Below are 7,332 nucleotides of genomic sequence, written 5' to 3'. Positions count from 1 at the left end.
TTATTAATATAATAACTGGCCGTATTTATTTTACGCCGGCCTAAAATCCCAGCAGTAATGTATTTCAATTCCCGCTTCATTTTACCAAAACCAATTTCCTACCACACTCAATTTAACTGACGCTATATAACAAAATATAATACAATATTGCAGTCATCCTGTTAGTGTACCCAAACGGCCTATGTTTATGCAAATATTGGCGAGAGATCTTTAAAGGACAGCTTACGTCGCCGCGTCGTAATGAAAATATATCTGAAATGCGTGCCGTCATTTCCTTCCAGTAAATTGCGGGAGAAGAAAACCAAACAAATGCCCTTGCCGCGAAAATGGGTCGCTTTCCAATTGACAACGCATGATTAATGGTTTCCTAACTTCGCATAAATCACGCCGATGTTGTGGTATCAAATCTAAAGATACCTATTAGGGGATGAGGAGAGTATCTGTATCACGTAATACATAGTACCAATAACATAGAGAGTATTCGATGCTAATAAAACTGACAGCCTAAATAATAGTACATATAAGTCTTATAGCTACTTATTGGGTATGCAATGCAAAGTGTTTTTTATGGATGAAAATTTAATGATAACTGCGCCTGCTTTATTAGTTTACGCTGGCCGGAGTACTAATGAAAGACAATAGATGAAGATAAAGCCAGATCAGTTGACCCATCGTAATTAATTCTCTAGAAATTAATGGAGATAGTTTTTTGGAGAGCACTGCGTATAGGTTGATCTGACATGTTTTGCCCACACTTAACAATGGAGCCACTCAATAGCTTATATTAACATTTTTTAACAATCTCTCACTATTAACAAACCTTATTATGTCCTCATCTGAGATAACAGGCCTCCCCCATAAAGGGGTTTTGCCAGAAGTTGCCACGTTTGGCACGAGAGTTAGCAACTACACTTAAGCCTTGATGATGTTTTAAGAGAGATGCTACTCCCCATTCTTCGACCATTAAGTTTCCTTAGTCACCTCTTACGACGCATATGGAAAAAAGGGGTGGCCTATTTTATGCTGGAACCACACGGTATATGTATCTTGGAGCATAATACAGGTGAATATCAATTTTTCCGCATTTTCTACACCAAGTATATCTAAATTCAGGGTCACAGAAGCCTAATCTACCATCGTTTTTCAGAAATGTTTATCATATTTGAATTTAATCTAAATTTTAAATTAACGCAAATTCATTCAAAATCGAATACAATAACTGACTTCTTTCTAAATCTGTATAATAAATCATGATGCTTTCGTAATTAAATTGGATATATCTTAGAAATAAGTATTTGGAAACTACAAAAAATAAAACTAACATATTTTATTTCAAATAGAGCAGCCCCTATTATGTTAGTACGCACTCACCAACTATGTTCATAAATTATATTATTTCTAACTTAATACTTTACTTCCTTAAAACATTCCTCATGCTGATAATTAACAAGCAGTTAGCAAAAATTATCTCTCTTCTAATCATTTTTAGGATACTGTTCAGACTTCCAATCAATTATTATGTCTTTTTAGGTATAAAAATATAAAAAGCAAAAAAATGAAAAGTATAAAGCACAAAAATCATCTGTACTGATATATCAAACCTATCAAACGTACTATAGTAGCTGAAGAACCTAACTTAGACCCTGATTGTGTCATTATTTTGAACTCATATCATAGACCTATTGGGCAAAGTTACTTATTATCGTCATATCATCATATTAGCCGTTAACTGTCCACTGCTGAACATAGACCCCCACCATAAGGGTTTTTTTTATTATGTTTATGATTAATAAAGGACTGTAGCTACTTAGCCAATAAAGACCCATCATTACCTAATTTCTATTCTTGTTGCCATACTAACTGCATCCCAGTCTTTTAAAATTAAACAAATGAAAAATTAAATTAGGTATTTTCTTAATTTAATATATAACGCAGGTGCGTTATATGTATATCAAATAAGTATTACTCTCCGTCTATTGTTCAGCTAAAAGGCATATATTATATTCAGATTTCAATATACCGTCATGGTTAAAATGGGACACAGGAACATAAAATCGTTACCTCTGTCTTGTTATTGGATTGATGCGAGCTACAAAGGCCCAATTACGAGGGGATGGCACGAACTACAAGGTCAATTGACAATGTGCCCAGTTGAATGACTCATGAGGATTTATATTATATACCTATATTTATTTTAAAAACGATAATTTAATTATATAGGACTTTTCTACCGTTTATTCACGTCAAACTGTTACCCGCTTCGTGTTCGTTCGTGCGTGATCTATGTTTTAGCTGAATAGTTAATGAATTAAGCTTTACAACCCGACACAAACATACTCGTAGGTATACCTAACTATATATATATATATATATATATATATAACAAAAATCAAATGCCGAATGTATGTAAGCACATCACATGAGAACGGCTACACCTATTTAGCTATTTTTTTTTGTTGTGTTTGTAATGAATACAACAAAAAAGTTCGAAAACGTCTGAAAATCATATGAAAAAGTGAAAATTTTGAGTTAAAAATGTATAGATTAAGTAATCAGTGAGTAAAAGGGAAGATTTGGTCTAATTTTCTTCATTAGTATACCCTTGAGAAGCCAAGACGGGCAATTAAAAAATTATACTCGTATTAATATAGCTTTCAATGGCCACCACATTCAGCATATAATATATAGTTCGAAATCGACCTCTACTAAACTAAAAGTAAATTGTGAGCAAAATAAAACTGCTAGCATAACCAACTCATGTATATAATCAACTATCTAAGTAGATCTCCAGAGACACGAGGGTTCGCTGATTATCTTGAAGGGTTTCTACTCAAGGACAACCTTGGCGAATATATCTTTAAGAAACCGAAGAATATTCTTTGCAATGTGGCACACCTAGACATGTTCTAAATATCTATCCCCTTATTTATAAAAAACTGTAAGAATAGAATAGAATAGAAAATCATTTATTCAAATAAACTTACATTCAAGCACTTTTGAAAAGTCATTACATTTTTTTAATTTACGATTTGTAACGTATTACAAACCCATTTCAATTATTAGAGTGCGTTGTCTGTCTTTCAAATAAGGAAATTAGCGCAAAAGAAAAAAATAAAAGTAAAATAATTTTATGAAAGCTTTGATCATAAAAATATAGAAAACGATACAATTGAAACTATCCAATCTTTAATAAATACACTCGTTATATTTTATTTTATTATAAAAGTTATGTTCATTTTTAACGATATGCAGACATTAATATAATATATGTACAACGGGAATTTTATGAAGTTACTGTTTTTTTTTACTTCTCGTTATACATATATATAGAAATACACTTGTATTTCTATATTCATATCGGATAACAGGAATAGTATAGGTGAATTTTCCCAGGAGAAAAATGGCTTGATTAAAGCGAAAATCTATGGAATACCTAATGCTACTATGATTGACTGTTTGTAATATATACTACTAGTGCATAATAATACTACTAGTATATAATTTATTTAATAAATTACATATTAGATATAGTAAAGTGACATAGGTAAATTATAGGTAGATACTAAATGTTACAATCTATACGAAATATACATTATATTGTAAGAAAATATAATGAAGATACAGAATAGCAGTTTACATTTAGTACAAATATAATTGCTACTAAATCCAATTTAGTACACAAGCAGACCATATCAAAGATTAACATAATTTGTATCAGTATATATTAAAATATATATTAAATTAGGTAAATGTAATACTAGCTTTTGTCCACTATTTTCTACGCGTGGACTTTATAAATAGGATAACCAATAAAATAGAACACATCTAGTGGGGTAAAAAAACATACTAGATTTTAATTAGACCTTCAGAACTCAACTATAAAAACCGCATTCAATTTCATGCAATAGTTTTTACATGATGACGGAACAAACATGCAGACAAACAGACAAAATTCCTTAAAAAATATTATTTTCACTTCTATTAGCCTTATATTATTAAACCCCTCATATCAATTTATTTATTTACTATATATATTAGTAAAGTTTTTCAACTCCACATTCAAAATGGTTTATGTAACTGACCATTTTTAATATAATCTCATTAAAATATTTATACATATAACTTATAAACTAACTATGAGTATAACTACATAGAGACATTGCATCTCTATGCATCTTTAATCGAATGGCTTATAGAGAATATTCTAAGAAATTATTCGGATTGATACCTGCTACTGAATGTCACCATTGTATAACCAACTACAAACTAAAATTCCATCCTAACCATCCGAATGAGTAGCGATCTACTACCGTGCGTTTTTGAAATCACTTTCTTTCATGCAAAACCACGCTTTGAAATGAACTTTTAGCAGCAGTATTTCTGAACCGACTTGACGTTGTAGCTAACCTTCAAGAAAAAAGCATATTTCTTTTTAAAAAACTAACAGCACACCTGCAACTTCTTCAATGTTGCGGGTGCTCATGATCGGCGGTAATCATGATGACGGCATCAGATGAGCCTGCTCCTTTGTCTCCTGTCTTTTTAAAAATAAATATAATTCTACAAGTAAATTTTATCGACTCTCCGATATAATATTAATATGTATCATCATATCAGCGGTTAATTGTTCACTGCTGAACATAGACCTCCCCCAAAAAGAGGAGTTTTCTTAGTGGTTTTCACGCTTGTCAGACGAGTTGGTAACCGCAGTTAAACTTCAGTGCTGTTTTAAGAGGGACGCTGCTACCCATACTTTGACCAATAAGTTCCCTTAGTCGCCTCTTAGGACACTCACGAGAAAGAAAGGGGTAATCCATTCTATGCCCGGATCACACGGCAATATAATATATAATAGCATATTAATATGTACATATGAGACGAAATACGCAAACAGGTAATTGCGAAAACAATAACGAAAAATAATTCAGAATTGGCAACAGAGGTGAAAGACTTTTATTCTATCGTTCTATCCAAATATAGGAAATGTTAATAAATAAATAACTCTACATAGTTCGCGACCTGCTATGTACAATCGCTGTTTTTATGATCATTTACTCCACAAGACCCGACTATAACAGCGTTACGGCTCACCTCCATTGTCCATTGTGCCATCAAAGAATTCATTCATTTGTGCGAAATGAAGACGATTCTATATATACATGTATATTATACGCTTATTGTTTGTTTGATGAAACATTAAATATAATACAATGTTGATTTTATATAAGTATCAAGCATTATCGAGATGGCAATATGAATTGTTTCACTGAAGATCTTCAATTCGTGACAGTGTGGCAACAAACTTGTCATTTAGAGACTTTATTACAAAGTCTACTAGAATGAGACTTTGTACAAAAGTCGTTTGTTGGGCACCTCTGTTCCATTCGTGTTTCAACCGTGAAGCAGTTACATCGCATTGTGTTTCGATTTGAAGGATGAGATATGATAGTGAATTTATAGGGTACAGAGGAATAACATCTGAGTCCCCAGGAATGGCAACGCATAGGGTGTATCATGGGCGAAACAGTATATTCTGTTATGTCCATAATACTGCTCATGTCTGTAAGCGATCACTTTCCATCTGATGGGCCGTCAGTTTGTTTGCCATTCTAAGTTGTTTAAAAAAATCTATAAAATCTATGTATATCTATCTATATCTATAAAATTTAAATTACTATAAAAGTTACTTTTTAGAATTATATTTTAGAATCGGTTTTTTTATAAAAAAATGTATATAGTGATTTTATCAAAGTCTAAATCAATCTGACAATTACACTCACGTCTCGTTGTCTCACGATCAAATGGTTGTTGAAAGTATTGCCCCTTAATGGGTTAGGTTTTAACATTTTTTCTATGGTTTTATTCACGTATTACAAACTGTACTATTACGCACGAAGTATAAAATATAATTATTGAAATGAAATTTTGTGTTGTACCTACTGACTTTCTCTTAACAATAATTCAATCATACTGAAACTAGTTGATTGAATTAATATAAACAAAATTAGGAGGGAGACCACACCTGATGGTGAGAGGCAACGAATACTACTCAGATTAATGTTAAAATTTTGTTTATGATCTTAAACGAGTAACTATTGAGGTTATTAAATAAACAGTAAAGGAGAAATAAAAAACATTTAGATGGAACATTGAGCGTTATCCGACCATTGACTGATGTATTTTTTTTTATTCTGCATGGAATTCTAAATATTTAATAATATAATAAATTTAAATAAATACAAGAATGGTTTATATAATAAATGACACTAATTATAAGATTAATATAATTTTATACCTTTCAAAATTTACGTCATTTCCAAAAAAATATTTTTATCGAAGCATTTCTTATAAAAGACTCCCTAGACGTTAATAATATAAATCAATATGTAAGTAGGTTTGTTTGTCAAACATGCTCCCATGTGGAAATAATTTTATTTTCGGGGACAAAAATCTATCCTCTAAAATCAAATTATTCCCACGGATAACAAAAAATCTTTATCTCTGTAACGGTATATCAGATCAACATGAAAAAACGGCTACCTTATAATCAATATTTATACACATATTGCAGTAATATTTATATACCAATACAATAACAATATTGTGCAAGCTATAGCCTAACAAATGGTACGTGACTAATAACAACCACGGCCTCTTTCAATTATGCATCAGATAACGTGATTAATCTTATCCTATAATTGAACTCGCAGTGGTTACTATGAGTGAAACTAACTACACACATTAGTTGCATAGATACACCACTTTCTGTTTTCTATAAATCAGCAGTAATAACTAGAATAACATAATAATAATAGAATAAAATTATTGATAGTAACGCTTAAAAATTCTCCTGTCATAATTTTCACAATAAATTATAAATATAAGTTAGATATTAATTTATTGGTTATTATTATTTTAATTGTATTATTTAAATGTAGTTGTGTTTAAGTAATACAATTCGTCTATATAATTGTAACTCCAATTTAATATGGGTAAAACTGAACCCAAAATCATAATTTTTAAAATATTTGTACCTATATAGTGTTTATTTGTTATCATGTCAAGTGAAACTGTAAATATTTACTTATCGTTAAAAGTAATGTCAGTAGGTTACCTATTCTTCTGTTTTGCACAAATACCCATATCTGATAGTGGTGACCGCGGGCACAAGGCCAGACCGGGTCAATTACTAATCAACTCAGAGACAACCGATCTTTCCAAGCGACTAATGACCAATTACTTCAATTAACTCATGACTATCTTGCTCACAAAATTTTTATTCGCCGGTATTGCAATTAATTATTTATAAAAACTTTAGTTAATTAAAAATAT

The sequence above is a fragment of the Galleria mellonella genome, unplaced genomic scaffold (assembly GCF_026898425.1).
Source record: "Galleria mellonella isolate WM207_F2 unplaced genomic scaffold, CSIRO_AGI_GalMel_v1 utg139, whole genome shotgun sequence".
NCBI classification, from domain to species: Eukaryota; Metazoa; Arthropoda; class Insecta; order Lepidoptera; family Pyralidae; genus Galleria; species Galleria mellonella.
The sequence above is the reverse complement of the archived record's forward strand: the minus strand, read 5'-3'. Positions refer to the sequence as shown.